The following is a 19,246-nucleotide window of genomic DNA, read 5'->3' on the forward strand; positions in this document are numbered from 1 at the left end:
TATATTATTATAGAATTCACTGTGCAGAAGGAGGCTATTCAGCCCATCAAATCTGCACTGGCCCTTGGAAAGAGCACCACACCCAAGCCCATACCTCCACCCTATCCTCGTAACCCCACCTAACCTTTTTTGGACACTAAGGGCAATTTAGCATAGCCAATCCACATCTTTAGTCTGTCGGAGGAAACCGGAGCACCCGGAGGAAACCCACGGACATACGGGGAGAACGGCCAGACTCCACACAGACAGTGACCCAAGTCGAAATCGAACCTGGGACCCTGGAGCTGTGAAGCAAATGTGCTAACCACTGTGCTACCCTGCTGCACTACTGCCTCTTTCTGCATCTCTGTCCAGAATGTCCATTCATTCACGAGCAAGGCCCTTGCCAGCCATGACCTTATTTATTGTGGATGCTTGCACTGAAGCACAGGTGACTGCACCTTGTCCCTTCCTGAAATATCCCCATCTGGTGATACTTTCTACCACCTGCCCTGCCCAAACCTCCTACCTTTAGGTACTTCTTTCACTGCAATTCCTCTGCAACTATCAATCTACACAACCAGTCCCTCCCTCCACCGATCATGCCCTCATTTCCACTCTCTCCTATCGCGGTCGCTCCTCCTGGTAGTAATTCATCTGCATTCACGTTCCAAGTATGCAGATGACCTCCTTAAAACTCTCTTCTTTGACCAAACATTTAGGCACACCCCCTAATAGCTCCTTCTTTGGCTTGGTGCCAATTTTTGCCTGATTGCATTCCTATGAAGCAGGTTACTTACACAATAAGAGCAATACAAATGTAAGTTGCTATTGCTACATAACTCTCTCTTCACAGATGCGGAATATTTCCGGTATTTTCAATTGTTATTCTTTCACTTACATTTGCTCTTACCGGAGATCTGGGAGTCTAACACCAATTGGAGCCGGCATGGTCACTGCCAGGAATGGTTACAGTAGTCAATATGATTATTCACAACTATTGCTTTAATAAGATTTTAATAAGGCTTTACAGCTACCAAAAGCAAAAGCTGACTTGGCATGGGCTTGCTGCTTCAATTGACTATCCATTATGGCCCCTGTTTTAAATTAGTTCAGATCCTTCCTCAGGTACAACCATGAGCTTGCCCCACGCGGAATCCCTCACTCCCCTTTCTCTAAAAAGAGCCTGTGTTTTTCTGAAAGCGTGATCTCAAATCTAAGTGTTTGAAGTGGTAAGTGTTCATTTTACCTGCTTTCCCCCGGAGCTCCTTTCTCACGTCTGTTGAGGTTCCAATGATCCTGAGTTTGAACGTTGGCTCCCAAAGGTTTATTGGCTGGAAATCAATGTAAACACATCCCGCTGTCAGCTGCATGTATAAAGTCCCTTGAAAGTCATAGAAAGTGATAAATGATAACACAAACCTAGCTGTACAATGGGATGAACATGTGCAGCTTTCGGATGATTTATACCACCGACCATTCTGAAGATTTTATCCCCATTTGTACTGTCGGGTATTTTATAAAAATATATTTCTATTTCACATTTTTTGATAAATTCACAATGAACAGAAAAACAAAGAAAAACAAGTTCCATCACCCCCCCCCCCTCCCCACACACTGACAAACGCCCCCCCATCCTCCCTAACGGTGACCAGCTCTTTGAAGTTCAAAATAAACGGGTACAAAATAAACGGCCGCCATCTTTTGTAGAATCCCTCAATTGCACCCATCTAAATGAATTTAACTTTCCTGAGCTGTAAAAACTCCATAAGATCCCCCAGCCAGAGGTGATGCTGTGGTTAGCACTGCTGCCTCACTACGCTGAGGACCTGGGTTTGATCCCGGCCCTGGGTTACTGCCCATGTGGAATTTGTACATTCTACCCGTGTCTGCGTGGGTCTCACCCCCAAAACCCAAAATGATGTGCAGGGTAGGTGGATTGGCCATGCTAAATTGCCCCTTAATTGGAAATAAAAAGAATTGGGTACTCTAAATTTAAAAAAAATATCCCTCAGTCACACTGAGAGCATTGGATGGAGAAGCTGACCCCCACCCCAACAGAATCCACCTGTGAGCGATCAGTGAGGCGAACGCTAAGACATCTGCCCCTGTTCTCTTCTGCAGCTCTGGAGGTTCTGCCACCCCGAATATGGCCCCTAAGGAACTGGGATCCAAATCGAATTGTAGAATCACCGACATGGTGATGAAAAAGGAGATTAAAACATCACCAGTTTAGGACATGACCAGAATATATGTACGTGCTTGGCCGGTCCCCTCCCACACTTGACCACCCGTAAACAGCCGACTCATCCGAGACCTCGTTAGATGCGCCCTGTGCACCACCTTTAACTGTATAACCCAAGTCTCGCACACAAAGTTGCGGCATTCACCCTTCGCAGTGCTTGACATCACACTCCGCAGGAGATACAGAAGTCTGAGAACACGCACGAACAGACTCAAAAACAGCTTCTTCCCCACTGTCACCAGACTCCTAAATGACCCTCTTATGGACTGATTTCATTAACACTACACCCTGTATGCTTCATCCGATGCCAGTGCTTTTGTAGTTACATTGTATATGTTGTGTTGCCCTATTATGTGTTTTCTTTTATTCCCGTTTCTTCTCATGTACTTAATGATCTGTTGAGCTGCTTGCAGAAAAATACTTTTCACTGTACCTCGGTACACGTGACAATAAACAAATCCAATCCAATCCAATCCAATCCCTCCTCCAATTCCACCTCCAACTTCTTCTCACACTTAGCCTCAATCCCATCCAGCAACACAGTATCCTCCCCCAGGATCCTCCCGTAAATTCCCGAAGTACTTCCCTCTCCCGTCCCCATAAGCGACAGAACTGTCTCCAGCATCGGTGATGGCGGCACTAGCGGAAATGCCAAAAAGTTTTCTTTGCAAAGTCATGAACTGGCACATACCTAAACGTTTCTGACTGCGAGAGCCCAAACCTCTCCAACAATTCCTCCAAGCTCGCGAAGCTCCCCTCCAAAGACAAATCTCTCATTCCTTCCACCCCCTTGTCCTTCCAGCCCCTAAATTTAGCATCTAATTTCGCCAATTCAAAAATGTGATTTGCACAAATTGGTACCAACTTCGACACTGCCGCTAATTTAAAGTGTTGCCGAAATTGTCTCCATATGTTCAGTGTGATGCCCACCACCATGTTATTCGAGTATTTCCCTGGGGAGAACGGAAGTGAGGCCGTCACCAAAGCCCACAGCCCTGACTCCCTACATGAACCTAACTCCATCTTTATCCAAAGCCTCCTGATCCGTGCACCTTCTCCACATACTACCCAATAGTAGCAAATCATGCTCAGCAATGCCAACCCCCCTGACCATCAGTCCCTCTGGAGAACCATTTTACAAATCCTGTTTACCTCACCCATTCCGATAAAGGAGAGATCAATCTCTCCACTCCCACAAAGAACACTATTGGTAGAAAAAAACGGTAGACATTGCAATAGAAATAGAAACCACGGTAGAACTTCACCGATTGAGTTTGACCAGCCAATGATAGAGGGAAGTTGTCCCACCTCTGTAAATCGGCCTTAATCCTGCTCACCAGGCTCGTAAAGTTCAATTTACGAAGCTGGGCCCAATGCTGAGCCACTTGCACCCCTAAATAACTGAAGTGAGTCCCTATTAAACGGAAAGGCAACACCCCAGATTAGCTCCCTTCCCTGATGGAGACGCCAGAAAACACTCACTTTTCTCCAAATTCAATTTATATCCTGAGAAAGCCCAAATTACTTTCTCAACCCCATTATTTCCACCATTGTAGACACCGGATCCAAGATATACAAGAGAAGATCATCGGCATACAGGGACACCCTAATCTCCATCCCCCCTCACTATCCCCGCTCCATTTTTCCGAATTCCACAAGTGATGGCCAAAGGCTCTATTGCCAACCCAAAAAGGAGGGGGGGGCATAGAGCGCCCCTGTCTCGTTACCTTGTGCGACCGAAAGTATCCCGAATTCAAATCATTCATACGGACACTGGCCATGGTTTACTGAGACAACAACTTGCCATAGGGTCATCGGAATTAGGAGCAGGAGTAGGTAATTCAGCCCTTCAAGCTTGCTCCGCCATTCAATCAGATCATGGCTGATCTCTTCTTGGTCTCAGATCCACCTTCCTACCTGTTCCCCATTTCCCTTTAACCCATCTTTATTATCAGAAATATATATATCTCCTTCTTGAAACCATTTAATGACTCAGATTCCACCGCACTATGGGGCAGCGAGTTCCACAAATTCACCACCTCTGCGAGGAGTAATTCCTCCTCATCTCAGTTTTAAATCAAATGCCTCTCAACCTATATTTGTGACCTCTCGGTCTAGATATCCTACAAGTAGGAACATCTGGTCTATGTTTACTTTATCAATCCCTTTTAGTATCTTATATACCTCAATCAGATCCCCTCTCAACCTTCTAAACACCAGTGAGTATAAGCCCAAGTGGTTTAATCTCTCCTCATATGTCAACCCTTTCATCCCCGGAATCAATCTGGTGAACCTCCTCTGAACTGCCTCCAATGCCAACACATCTTTCCTCAATTAAGGAGACCAAAACTGGACACAATATTTCAGATGCGGTCCCACCAATACCCTTGCAACAACACTTCTCGATTTTTATACTCCAGTCCTTTTGCAGTAAACGCTAACATTCCATTTGCCTTTTTTTTAACCCACAACCCAAGTTTGGGCCCTATCCCGGACCATTCCTGCACCGCAAAGAAATAACGTCACTCTATCCTATCAAAAGCCTTCTCCGCATCCAATGCCACAATATCCCCCCCCTTCCTCCGGGGATAGCACCATATTCAACAGGTGCAGCACGTTAGAGGACAAACATCTACCCTTTACAAACCCTGCTTAATCTTCACTCCTCCAATCTGAGCGCCAACACCTTAGCTAGGATCTAGGCATCCACATTCAATAAAGAGATCGGTCGGTATGACCCACACTCCACTGGGTCCTTATCTTGCTTTAATAGAAGTGAGATGGATGCCTGCATCATCGTCTCCAGCCTTGTTACTGAATCCTTAAACATGTCCACCAACAGCGGTACCAGCCGATCAGCAAACTTTCAATAACATTCCACCCGGAACCCATCTGGCCACAGTGCCTTACCAGTCTGCATTCTCCCTATAGCCGTCCATACCTCCTGAACCCCCAATGGCCCTTCTGACCCCGCCATCTCTGTGTGTCCGGTATTAACAACCATGCGCGATGGTGTGGCTTTACATAGAGTTTTTTCTGAAGTTAAATAAAATCAAACTTTCTCATAATCCATCTTAAAAGTCCCAGTGTCGCTGTTGCAAATGATGCATTATATGCAAGTGGAAGCCATAGTAATCAATATGACGCGAGGCAGGTTGAGGTAATGTCAATTGAAGGCTTTATTAAGCAGAACTTTATCCCCAGCAGCGTGGTTACAGAATGCAGCTGCTGAGGGAAATGGAGGGAAAATCTGGGTTCTTATACCGGCATTTCTGGGTGGAGTCCAAAAGGTGGCAGATCCTATCAGGACCTGGCATCCCTCCACCAATAGCCTGTCGACACGTGGTGTACTGTATTATCCCTAATACATACCACCACATAAGCAAAAAATGCTGTTCCACTACATCATTCTCTTCAAAATATTACATTGACTGTAGTGCGCAGTTTTTCAGCAGCCGTCTGGGAACCATACATTATTGACAATGCATTTGCCTCAGCTTTGTTAACATTTTGCATCCCCAGGTAAATGCATACAGCTGTTTGCTGCTTCCTACACTTAAAGTGACAGGCACTTAGTAATGATTAAAGTTAAAGTCTTCCACACTGAACAAATGGAACACAATGGCCAATTGGCTCTTGATATCCTAATGACAGCTGCAAGGAAAAGTTTATTTTAATTAGACGCTGCATTCATTTACATTGCACATTATAATTTCAAGCAATATCCAACGATTCTGAAAGTTATTTACTTAAAAATTCTTTCTGGCATTCTTTTCATAAACCCAGTGTAGCTATTCTACTTGTAGACCAAACAGATTGCTTGATTTGCTGACAAATCTGATAGAAAGCACAGATTATCAAACTATCTGAATTCCTGTTACTGCATTTTGTAATTTTTATTTTAAAAGCCTCCAAATTTTTGCATAGCTCAGTCAGTTCTGAATAATGGCATTTCAAGCATCATTTCAATAAACCTTAATACTTTGTCTCAACAAGCATAGTCATATAGGGCGCGATTCTCCGGAAAGATTTCCAAGGAACTGCCGCAAGCTTCCCGGCGTTCGGCCGGGCGAGGCTGACAATGCAATACATTAATTGGCCCACTTTACGAGGCACCATGGGCTTCATGCCGCAAATGAAGGCTTGCCAGCCGATTTGCCGTGATCATGCTCGCCAGCCCCCCGCTAACAAAGTTGAGCCGCATTTAAACAGCTCTTGCACAGTCAACCCCACTTGTTCGCAGCTATGGCGCCAAGACGACCGGCCCCAAGGTTTGGAGGAGCCTGGGTAGGCTCCTGGATACGGTCGAGGCCAGGAGGGATGTCTTGTTTCTCCGAGAGTCCCGGAGGGTGAGCCACGGGCAGCCAGTGCTGCCAGGGCTGAAATGGCAGCGGCTATCAGCTCGGGCAGTGTGACCAGGAGAACAGGCCTCCAGTGCCACAAGAAGGTCAACGACATACACCGGGCTGCACATGCGAGTTGACACCTTCCCCCCCCTGTCCCACAATCATCGGGAGAGGGCGCAGATGAGCGACGGGGTGCCAGGCATAAGAATCCTCACCACCTTCGAGGAACGGGCCCTGAAGGTGACCAGGGCGGCTGAGGTCAGAGGGGTCACCAAAGCAGATTTCGGCGCACGCCGCAAAGGTGAGGATCCACCGGCCCCACCCGGAGGACCTGTCAAATGTGAGTTGTTATTGCCATACTGACTGACCCATCCCTCTCACTGACCACTTGCTAATTCTCCTGCAGGATCTCCAGCTGGCGGCGCCGGCCTATCCGGTGTGGTTTTCACCCCACCTCGCTTCCCAGGAGAACATCTCCGAGGGGAGCTCCGAGGATGCCACTATTGTTGCCACTATTGACGATGGTAGTCACCAGCTCCCCCCATTCCACCCGATGGGGCGGTACCATCGGGAGAGTGGGGGAATGGTGAACACTTGTATGAGACTCATTAAAGTACCCTCACCACAACCAGTATGACACCTCTGGCTCTTTGTTCCACGATGTGGGCCGACCAGCAATTCCATGCCCCATCCCCCCCAGACATGGAGTCCTGGCTGCTCCCGTTCCCTCACCCGACTCACCCTGCCCACATGGTTCTTTCATTCCCCTATTTCATGCATCAACAGCAGCTTGTCCTGCAACCCCAGGGGCGGCAGCCCAGGAAAGGATGGCACCTCGTTCCTCACGAAGTCCCGAACCTGCAGGTACCTAAACCCATTCCCCCTGGGCAACTCATACACTTCCTCAAAGTCCTCCAACCCCGCAGATTTGCCCCTATAAACGGGTCCCCAAAGTGCTCAATGCCCGCCTGCCGCCACCCCCTAAACCTCACATCCAGCCGTGCTGGCGCAAATCTATGGTTAGCGCTGATCAGTGCCCACACTGAGGCACCCTCCAGCCCCAAATGCTGCCCCCACACCCTTAGGGCCGACACCACAACTGGGCCCACGGAGTACCTGGCCGGCACGAACAGTAAAGGCACCAATAACAAAGCCCTCAAACTCGTTCCTCTACATGAATTCCCGTCCCAGCCTCCCCGAACAGGCGCCGGAATGTGGCGACTAGGGGCTTTTCACAGTAACTTAATTTGAAGCCTACTTGTGACAATAAGCGATTTTCATTTCATTTCATTTCATTATGCTGCCTCCATCCACCCCCACACCGACCCCTCCCCCACACGCCCCCATACTGACGCCCCCTAGCAATATTTTCTTACGTGACACATAGAATGAAATAATTTAACTAAAATGTTTTCAAGGAAGAACTGTATATCCCGTCTTTCACCATAAGACATAGGACTAGAATTAGGCCACTCACCCCATCGAGTCTATTCTGCCATTCTATCATGGCTGATATTTTTCTCGTCCCCATTCTTCCAACCTCAGGACACCTAAAACACTGCCACTGTGTTAATGTAGAAAATGCTGCAGGCTTTTTGTGCACAGTAAGGTGCCACCCGCAGCCATGAAGGAAGTGAAAATGAAATTAAAGCAAATAATGATAATAATCCTTATTATGCTCTCAAACAGTTTTCAGGATGTACCAAAGCACACTACAGCTAATGAAGTATTTCTAAAGCAGAGTCACTGTGATAATATAGGGATAGGCAGCAGATAATTTGCATCCAAAGCAACAACGATGTTGATGGACAGATAATCTGCATTCGGGTTGTTGGTTGATAGAATAAGTATTGACCAGCACACTGGTAGAACTCCCATGCCATGGGATCTTCCCCATGCAGCTAAGAGGGCAGACATGCCTCATTCTAAAGGTAGCACTAACATAGGAACATTGGAACTAGGAACAGAAGTAGGCAATTCCGCCCTTCGGGCTTGCTCTGTCATTCGATCAGATCATGGCTGATCACTTCCTCATCTCAAATCCGCCTCCCTGCCTGTTCCCCATGACCCTTTAACCCATTTTTAAAAATCAGTAATATATCTATCTCCTTCTTGAAACCATTTGATAATTCGGACTCCACCACACTATGGGGCAGCAAATTCCACAAATTCATCATGCTCTGAGAGAAGTAGTTCCTCCTCTTCTCAGTTTAAAATCTACCACCTCTCAAGCTTATATCTGTGACTTGTCAACAGTTCAGTACCCAGTGCGACACTAAAATGGCGTTTATGTGCTCTTGTCTCTGGAATAGTGTTTGAACCCATGGCCTTTTGGCTCGGAGGTGAGGGAGTCCTCAAAACAAACCCTTCCGACTGAAATAAATGCGATTTAAAAAAGGTGCAAACGAGGAAGGCCTGCAAGTGGCTATGTCATTCGTGAATCATGACTTTCATTTCCTCTTCCTATCGGGAGGCCTTGTTTCTTGTCCTTGGGTTACACCTGCGTGACTTTTCTATTCATCCAACACACCTTGGAATGCAGAATATGTGCTTCACAATAAAAGTAAATTTTTTAAACTCGTCTCACTTAACGTGCAAAATAATTGGAAATGTGGATTATCTTCGCAGCGGTGACTACTTGGAATTGCAGCAGCAGTTTTGATACTGATTGGTTTTGGGGCATTTGAAGAAACGCAGTCTTCAAATTGGGAAGAATTACGGTTCGACATTTAGGCTAGAATATTACAGCTATTTCCACCCAACAACTGGAAAAATCAATTATTGTATAGCTTATGAAAAGAAAATATTTACTGTAGTTAGCTGAACTGAACTTGACCACTGGAGCAGACCAAGCCAGACTGACTAAAAATGTGCTGGCCCTTTCAGGCGTAATTTATATTGGCTTTGGAAAATGAACCTAATTAATTACTGTTTGATCAACAGAATTTACAATGACGCACTTGAACAGCTTTTGTGAAGTGCATTCAGAACTTCCACTTGACATTTTGTTCAGATTAACATGCCCGTGGCCCAATGAACTCGATTAGAAGATTTAAAACAGTGCAGGACATCGATGCGTTGTTCGAAATGTGTTTGATAGTTTGTTTCAAATCGTTTAAGAGAAACTTACAATGAAGCAGAGAAGAGAGTTAAATCAAAGTCTGAATTGTCCACAAAGGAAATGTTTTTTGCAGATGCCTTCATGGCAAATATTCGCATCACACTACTGTGAGTGCAAACCCGGGTAAGTCACAAAATCTGTGGCCCCACATTACAATTCCATTAACACAAATATAACAATGCAATGACAAACCTGGATAAAGGCCATTTCACAGCTTCCCTGACAGCGGGCCAAGCACATGCACACAAATGAAATCTGCTGCTTAATGTCACAGCATCGGCACTCTCCCACTAAGAGTACGAAGTGTGTTACATTTGAACAAACAAATGTCATGGGTGAATGGTCAAACATCTGCCGGCACTTGCATAGCTTTGGTACCAAACCCTCTGTCCAACTGCCCTCGAGCCAAAGCAGAGTAAATAACTTCTTTCACGTACAATAGAATCGCATTAAACTTGCCACGGCATTGCCATGAAATACTGAGATGTGGTTCTGTTTGAATGGAACTGTACTTTATCAAACAGAAAACAGACCCGTTCGACTAAAAAGGTTTACATAAGATGTAATGCGCAGAATAACTCACACAATGGAGTGCCACACAATTCGAATGAATGCTTGCGTAGGCAATCCAGTAACATACAGTAAGCTAACAACTTTGTGATTGAATGTTTTGACTGTTTTTGGTTGGATGCGATTTCTCACCTTTTTAATAAAAATGTGTTTTCTTATGTCAAATCAATCCAGGTTTCAAATGGCAGTGAAATGAAGATCAGAGGTGTTTTAGGTGTTGTTTGGGGGATAAATGTTGGCCCCATAACTAGAAGAACTCCTCTGCTCTTCTATGAATAATGCAGTGGGATCTTTTAGGTCCACCTGAGAGGGCAGGTGGGGTCAGGGTTTAACATCTCACCTAATAGTCAAATTTCTAATAGTGCTCCTATTGAGTCACGGCAGACAATGATTACAATAAATCTGAAGTGAAATAGCAATATCCTGCACTCATTTGGATACCAAATATTTTTATTCTATAGGAACAGCTCTTCGAGCGTCAGAGGATAAAAACCAAGAATGGCTATAAAATACCCAAAATGGTGGCTGCTATTCATAGATATTCATAGAATTTACAGTGCAGAAGGAGGTCATTTGGCCCATCAAGTCTGCACCGGCCCTTGGAAAGAGCACCCTACTCAAGTCCACTCCTCCACCCTATGCCCATAACCCAGTAACCCCACTTAAACTTTTTTTAAAAACTCAGGGCAATTTAGCATGGCCAATCCACCTAACCCGCACATCTTGAGACTGTGGGAGGAAACCGGAGCACCCGGAGGAAACCCACGCAGACACGGGGAGAACGTGCAGACTCCGCACAGACAGTGACCCAAGCCGGGAATCGAACCTGATGGACATCAATTCAGTTGAGACGCTGAGTAGTAGTGAACCGATGCTTTAATAGACTAAAGGTGTGCCAACCTGTAGCTCCTCCTGCACTGCAAGACTGCCCCAGATCAACGGGCTTTATACCTCCTCAGAGGGGCGGAGCCAACAGCAGCACCAGTAACAACAATCCAACAGTACAATAGCAACAACCAATAACAGAACAGCAATAACAGTCAGTATATACAACAGTGGAGATAATGATAGTACTAGAACAGTAGAACAATAGTGAACATATATACAGCCTTACGTAGCCATACGTGGCTCACCACAGAACCTGGGACCCTGGAGCTGTGAAGCAACTGTGCTACCCACTGTGCTACCGTGCTGCCCTAATCTCAGGTTCCCTTGTGGCTTCTTAGGATCATGGAAACATAGAATCTACAGTGCAGAAGGAGGCCATTTGGCCCATTGAGCCTGCACCGGCCCTTAGAAAGAGCACCCTACATAAGCCCATGCCTTCACCCTATCCCTGTAACCCCACCTAACCTTTCGGACACTACTGGGCAATTTAGCATGGGCAATCAACCTAACCTGAACATCTTTGGACTGTAGGAGGAAACCGGAGCACCCGGAGGAAACCCACGCAGACACGGGGAGAACGTGCAAACTCCACACAGTCACCCAAGGCCGAAATTGAACCCTGGACTCTGGAACTGAGGCAGCAGCGCTAACCACTGTGCCACCGTGAAGCCGGTGAGCAGTACATAAATTTCTTCACACTGTTTTCGGTAAAGAATGAGACGTAAAAGACAATTTTCAGTATTTCTTTGATGCTCTGTTCGGCTCTCGGTGTTTATGCCGTTTTGCTAGACATCGTTGTCTCATGCTCTTTACATTCTCGTGGCTTTGTGTGTTGGTGGAGTTACACTTCATTCCTTTTTTTCTCCTTCAAAATTTTTTCAAGCTGAAGCAAGCCATAATCCAAGCTGTGCCGTCAAGTGTATGAAGTGATAATGCACTAACTGCTTCTTTTCTTTACTTGTTGAGACACGCTTCTGACAGTTTGACATGCGACAGACTCGAAATGCATAGACAGGCAGGAGCTTTAATTTATTTCGTGATTACAGTGAGAGGCTAGGACCTGCAATGCTGTTATCATTAAGTAAAGTAGCAACTCACAAAAGTAAAGACAACAAACTGATCTTTGTCTACCTGGCACAGATTGTTACATTTTGTAATTCATTAATTTGTTAGTTCATTGGGACAATACCATACAAAACATTACATTAGAGTATGCATGCAATCAAGAGGAACCAGTGTATTTCGCCATCTAAGATGCAGTGGCAGTGCCATATGCTGCATAGAATACCAGACTGGAGCCTACATTGAGACATGCATGTTTTCACTTTAAATGTATTTTTATCATAAACAGAATTTAAATTCTAGTGGATTTTTAAAGAGCACCACCAATTCATACAAGGTAACAGAAAGTGCTCGTCAAGTAACAATTCTTTAAAAGAAGTACACACCAAAGTTAAAAAGGCAAATGGTGTCAGTCATTATAAGGTGCTCTATGGTTGCAAATCCAGCAGGTGGCAGGTGTTGCAGCCTGGAAAGTTCAGTAGTTCCTCCGCAGTTTTACTTTAAACAAATCAATTACAATATAACAGAGACATAATTAATGCCCTTGTTTAGGAAGGGTGCCAGAGCCTGTGAGCTAAGGCAAAGAATAGCTGCTTGTTAGGTGCTTTGAGCAATGTCATAATTATTGTTGGTGGAAGGGTTATATTCAGCAGCACTCTCAATATCCTCCAAAACACAGAACGATACCACAAGTGCACAGGCATATACATGCGACTGGATACAACTGGAGCAGCCAGTGTGTGTGTGTGTGTGTGCGTGCGTGTGTGCGATGCATGTGCGTGGCTTGCTTCGCCTGGACTGTCCATTACCACTTACTTGTCTGAGGCAAAGGTCAGATTGTTTTTCAGTATAAGCAGCCAAGGCAAATTCACAACGACATGTATTGTTTGAGGGCATTTGATTACCCCAACCGGCCCAAGTGCTGACCTTGCTGACAATGCGCGGTGTTATGGAACTTTGTTGGCTATTTTAAAAGATTAAGGGAGATGGGGTTCAACATAATGGACAAAAAAAGGAAGCAACTCAAGTGTCAAACGAGGTGAATATTTGCTCAAAGATAATTAATGCCACCTATATTTCTAATACTATTGAAAGGGCTCCTCTATGGACACTTGTATATCTTGTTTGATTAAACCAAGTGCATTTGTGTTTGTCAGTGATTGAGCGAAGAAACATAAGATGGCCCACGATGTAAACAAATCAAGTCTACTGACACTAAAAGGGACAAACAGACTCCAGGCAACGCCTTGGCCTTCATCATTCCACCACATATATTCACTGCCTGTTAATACACAGAAACATTGATCTAAGGTTGAACCTGGTGCCTCAAACGATCCCCCTTTCCATTAATTAAAGTTAGTACACCATTGTGAGTTTATTGCTATTGTGTGAGTCAAATAGTGCTTCAACCTCAGAAGTACAGTTATTTTCCTTTATAAATCATAAGGTCGATGGTAACACAGTTGACATATGGCTATCACAGTAGCGTTGCAACAATATTCAAACACAGCTGGAAGAGGGGAGAAACTGGAAACAGATCAATCCTGCCGGATTCTCACCTATTCTGCACCTCAATCAAACTTCCAGTCAAGGCAGCCCAAGTGTCTCTCACAGCAAACAGCTAGGCGCTTTACCCATGAATGTTTGCTCATGGAACACGCAATAGCACAAATTTCCATGATACCTACCAGTGATCGTGTTCATTGAAAAGGGGCGGCAGAGGCAGGCACATTCTGGGCCGCCTGGAGGCCACTGCTTAAAGGGGGATCCGCTGTGTTTTCTGAAGGTGGAATTAATTTTTACTTGGCTCTCGGTGTAATTTTAACTTTGCTCTTTGTCCTTCGGTGTCTTCCCTCTCTGTTGACTGCAAAGAACCTCATGTGTACCAGCTCAAAAAAGAGCTGAGGAATTGTCCTGGTCCTCCGGCCAATATTCATCACTCGCACATCATTTCTATGAATAGATTGTATGGTCATTATTACACTGAGGATATCTATACATATATTTATGTCTCTTGATCAGTAGTATAATATTCTAAGCATAATCACAGAAGTTTCAACATTCTCAGAATTGTAATGCTTTGTTTAGTGGATGGACCTGTATTGCTAACACTGCTGCATGAACTTGGCCGGAGAGGGAGACAATGTACTACAGCAGGCATTTTTGCCTGTGAATGTGGTTAGTTGGCAAATCTTTCACGGATCCCAATCAAACATGGTACAAAAGTTCAAGGGATCAGTACCTTTAATGCCAAGGATCTTGAGCCAGACACAATTATGTCATCATGTTACACAAACTGTGTCTGGGTACAAAGGACCACATTCTGAGAAAACCATATTTAGTTAGTTCACTGAATGGGGATCTGCTATTGCATTTAAAAGATTATTCATCTCCTGGATTACTCTACTTCTCTTTATTGCAGTAAACTTACTTTCTCCTGTTTACCTTTGCAGTGCTGCTGGGGAATGTGGGGTAGGGGATGATATGCGAGTGGAGGGGGGGGGGCGGGGAAGGTGATTGGTGGTGGGTAGAAGAGATAGAAGATTCCAGAGTTAAGTGATCAAGGCCATTAAACAGACCAAGTCAGCAGAGGGAGGAAGAAGTAGTAGGCTTAAGGTGGGGGAGGAGGGGGGTGGGGGGATGATATTGACAGCCGGACTTCAATGTGGGGCTCCAAACATTCAAGACTTTGCAAAGCTGCAGACTTCCCAAAAGATAACAACATCCTTAGGTGGAACCGCCGATTGAAAGAGACATGGTGTGTCACACTGTCCTCCATGAAACACACAGTTTTTAAAGCTGATGTAGCCAGGTTTAGAGATACATTTTCAGCTTTGTCTTGGCCACATCGCTGTGGCCACCATCTCTGTGGACCAAGTGGTCACGTGAGAACGTGATGATGTGGCTACATAAAGAGGTCCCATGGTGGGGGCAGGGGTTATCCCCAGGGCAGGGCACAAGTGTTGAAACAGCTGCTCAGTGGGTGAAGACTCCTTGTTGAAAATCCTTGCTGTCAGGGATTTGGGAACGCACAGCATCTATGTGGTGTCGGAAGTTGGCAGTACAGCACAAGGACTTTGCCACATTGCCCCACTCAGCTTTGATGAAAATATTGTGGATAATTGGGAAAGGTTTGAGACGGAGTGGCGTATTTACAATGGTGCTGCATGGTCTGACAAGTCAAAAAGGTACAGGTTTCTACTCTATTAAACTTAACGGACCCCGAGGCTGTCAAGAAATTCGGGTTGTTGGAGGAAGAAAAAGAGGACCCTGAAATAATCCTAAACTAGTTTGAGAATATCTGCCTTACGTCAAAAACCATGATCCTCATTAAACATGCGTTCAAATTAACAAACCAGAGAACCGATGAATTCATACAATCACACACGGCCACCCTGAAAATATTAGTGTGCATTTGGAACTCTCACTGATGAACTAATCAGGAATCAAATAGTTTGTGGAATTCAAAGTGATTTAGTCTGCAAGCAACTTCTGCAGGAGAAGGACCTAACATTAAAAGCAGCCATCAGCATGTGTATGTTAAACAAACAATCAGAAAAGTGAAGCAGAGACGTTGGGAACAACTTTTCAGCAGCTCGCCGCAGCGCAGTGTGGCCGATAGAAGCTGGGAGACCCCGCTCCCAGAATCTACCTGGCTCGCAATGCCTCACAAGCTCTATGGGATTACTTTTTAGCAAACCTGCATATTAAAGCGAGACAGCTAGTCTCACTTTAATGTGCAGATTCGCGAGGTACCTGAAGCATGGGATGTATCTCCTTCACCTTCACCTCAGGCGAGCGGCATTCGGTACTGATATCTACAAATGGGGACCAGATGGAATGGCACTCGTGGGAGGTTCCCAGGGGATCGAAGGCCCCCTGTGCATGTCCTTTGGACAGCATGGAACCCTGGCACTGCTGGTGTCACCAGCTGGGTGCCAGCCCAGCACTACCAAGGTGTCCAGGTGGCACTGCCAAGCTGGTATTTTTTGCATGGTGGTAATTGGGGTGGGTGTTGTGGTGGTGTGAGATGTTGCGGGAGGGGGGAGTGGGGAGATGGGACCCTTCCAAAGTGTTTTGGGGTGGGGGGGTTGGGGATCGCTTTGGAGGCTCCAAAGATCAGGATGTCATTTAAAAATGGCCTCCTGATCTCTCACGACACTGAGGCCGGTGAGTGGATCTCCTCAGTGCACAAAACAGGGCTATGTGCAGCCTCGGCCACGCCTTACCCTCTCAGGCCCCCCTATCTAACGTGAGTGCCGTTTTATAGCATTGTGTTTCACGGCGCTGTGTGCCGTGGTCTTTGTTCACATTTCGGCCCATTCAGAGGTAAACAGAATTATTTGGACTGCAGAGATGCCCTGCTCCAACTGCAGTGGCCAAATCCCCCCGAACAGTTTGCCCTGCACATGGTAAAATATGCAACAAATGTGGGAAATGGAATCACAACGTTAAGTGCTGCGGATCGAAACCATGGCAGCCCTCCCTGCCACCAGCAACATGGAGGCTGGTCAGTTCCCCATGGGTAGGAACGTCAGTAAAGTGAATGAATTGGAGCTCAGCCAAAGCATCAAAGCTACAGAGCCTCCAACAACACTCTACTGCGAGAGTGCCGACACCGTCAGAGAAAAGCACTGAGATCTTCATCACATTCAACATCATTTGCTGTAGCGCAAGACTAAATGTAAAGATTGACACTGTAGCAAAGTGCAACGTATTATCCAGCTGAATGTTACAGGAACTAGATGCATGTGCAGCACCAGACACCAGAAACCATGGTTTTTGATGGACAAACCGTCCACACCGAAAGTGTGCGGCACACAGGGCAATTTCAAGTTTCATACAGTTTACCAGAATGTAAGGCCACAACTAGGTCTTTGGGACAGCATTACATTGGTGCTCATTGAACTTGGCCCAAAAGTGCATGCTTTACAACACTAAGACCCAGATATAAGAGTGAACAAAGACCTCTGCAACTGTGACATAATTCGTGAGCAACTAGATGTATACTACATGAGACTGGATGATTCGGTACGACTAACAGTTTGTGCTCTGAGAAGAGCACCAATAGCTATGAAGGAGAAAGGCATTCATGAGCCACATTGGATGTCAACACTGGGTGTCTTAACTGCGTTAGACAAGGCCACAAATGGGGTTCAGCAATGGTGGCCGCAGTAAAGAAAGACGGCACAGACAGGATTTGCATTGACCCAGTGCCCTTGAAGAAGGCGCTGCTCAAACCTCATCACCCATGAAGACAGTGGAACAGGTGACAGCAGACATGCCAAATGCTAAGATGTTCAGCATGCTTGATGCAAAATGGGAGTTCTGTCAGATCCTGTTAGATGAGCAATTCTCGAAACCAACCACATTCATGTCTCCGGTAGGCAGATATTGTTTTCTTTGTATGCCCTATGGGATCTCCACTGGCAGTGCGGTCTTCCAGAGGTGCATTGAGCAACTCTTTGCAGGCCAACCGTGCAAGATCATCATTGATGACATCCTGGTGTCGTACTCTGCAAGAACGTGATGCATGTCTTTGTCTCGTCCTTGACAGAATCAAGATCATACAACAGAAGTGTAACCCTATGAAATGCAGATCCAGGATCAACCAGGATCCTTACGGGTAGCATTTACTCACAGCCGATGGTGAAAAGCTTGATCGAGACAAAACAATGGCTGCATGACAGATGGCCAGTCATGTGAATAAGCATTTTCTTGGTATAACAAATGATCTTTCTAAGTTCATCCTGTGATTTAGTGACCTCACTGGACCTCTTCATCAACTGTGGTTATGTGCATCAATGTAAATACATGTAGGCTAGCTAGACACTAGAGGGAGCACAAGAGACATCACACACGCACGCACTCAACCAATAGACCAAGTAGATAGGACACGACCAATAGACATTCACGATACACAAGGAGGTGACATGACCACAGGGGGTTATTACACCAACCCATATATAAAGGACACCACACACATGATCTGCCTCTTTCCAGTGGAGACAGTCAGTGAGTACAGACACAGGGTTGATTCAATATTACACCCACCACGTGGATTGCAGCAACTGTTAGTCAATCTGGGTAGCTATAGTAGGATTAGCAGTAGTGTCGAACCCGAGTAATAGAAGTGTAAATAGTTTAATAAACGTGTTGAAGTTATCTCCACGTCTGAACCTTCCTTTGTCAAGTGAACCACAAGGAAGCCGCTTATGTTATACATACAACATAACAAATCATGATACCAGGAGTAAACTGTTTCAATCCACATAGCCATACCTCAGCGTACAGTGACAACCAGCAACGATACCCAGGCAAGATGTTCGAGATCCGGGTTCTGCAGCAGCTCCAGTGCCACAGCAATCTCCGCGAAAACTGGCGGGCATTCCGGCAAAAGTTTGAAATCTTCCTGGTGGCAGCCGAACTAGAAGAACTGGCCGATGCTGAAAGGACAGAGCTTCTCCTCACCATAGCCGGTGCCAGTGCAGAAGAAATCTTTAAAAAATTCAAGTTCTCCAAAGGGCAAAACAGGAGCGACTTCCAGGCAGTCCTGGACGAATTCGGCAAATAATGTGAGGAAAACACACTCCAACCAGCAAGAAAAGGTAAAAGAAGCGCCAGTACTCACCACGATGCCGAGATCCCAGAGCAGAGAACAGTTTTGATCGGCGGCCATCTTTCTAAAGGGTCTGCACTTGCACAGTTGCGCGAGAAGCGCACAGAACGGGAGGGTCCGTTTGTGCATGCGCGAGACGCCGTGTATGCGCAATCACAAAAACGGCCATCGGTAAAGGAACAGCGATCTGCGCATGCGCAATCGCTTCCTACGCGGTACGTCACATGCGTCATGACGTCAGAGGCCCTGGACCACGCCCATTTAAAGGGGAAACGTCTCAAATCAAAGAAAAAATCTTTTAAAGCCTTCCTTCACCTGGAATAACAGCACAATGCCTCAAATTGAACCAGGAAATTAAATTAACCTCCGAAGAACCCTGCAACAAGCAGTTACCTACGCTCAAAACGATGATTCCG

The 19,246-nt window shown here is 45.7% G+C and overlaps 1 long non-coding RNA gene across 1 annotated transcript in view; it reads right to left on the reverse strand.

Moving 5' to 3' along the window:
• Positions 1-19,246, reverse strand: part of LOC140394836 (uncharacterized) — a 710,765-nt gene that overhangs the window by 159,795 nt on the left and 531,724 nt on the right. Inside the window, exon 3 of the long non-coding RNA XR_011936029.1 lies at positions 1,229-1,313. This is a non-coding gene — a long non-coding RNA (uncharacterized lncRNA). The remainder of the gene's footprint in view (positions 1-1,228; positions 1,314-19,246) is intronic.

Source organism: Scyliorhinus torazame, chromosome 18 (assembly GCF_047496885.1).
Source record: "Scyliorhinus torazame isolate Kashiwa2021f chromosome 18, sScyTor2.1, whole genome shotgun sequence".
Lineage (NCBI taxonomy): Eukaryota > Metazoa > Chordata > Chondrichthyes > Carcharhiniformes > Scyliorhinidae > Scyliorhinus > Scyliorhinus torazame.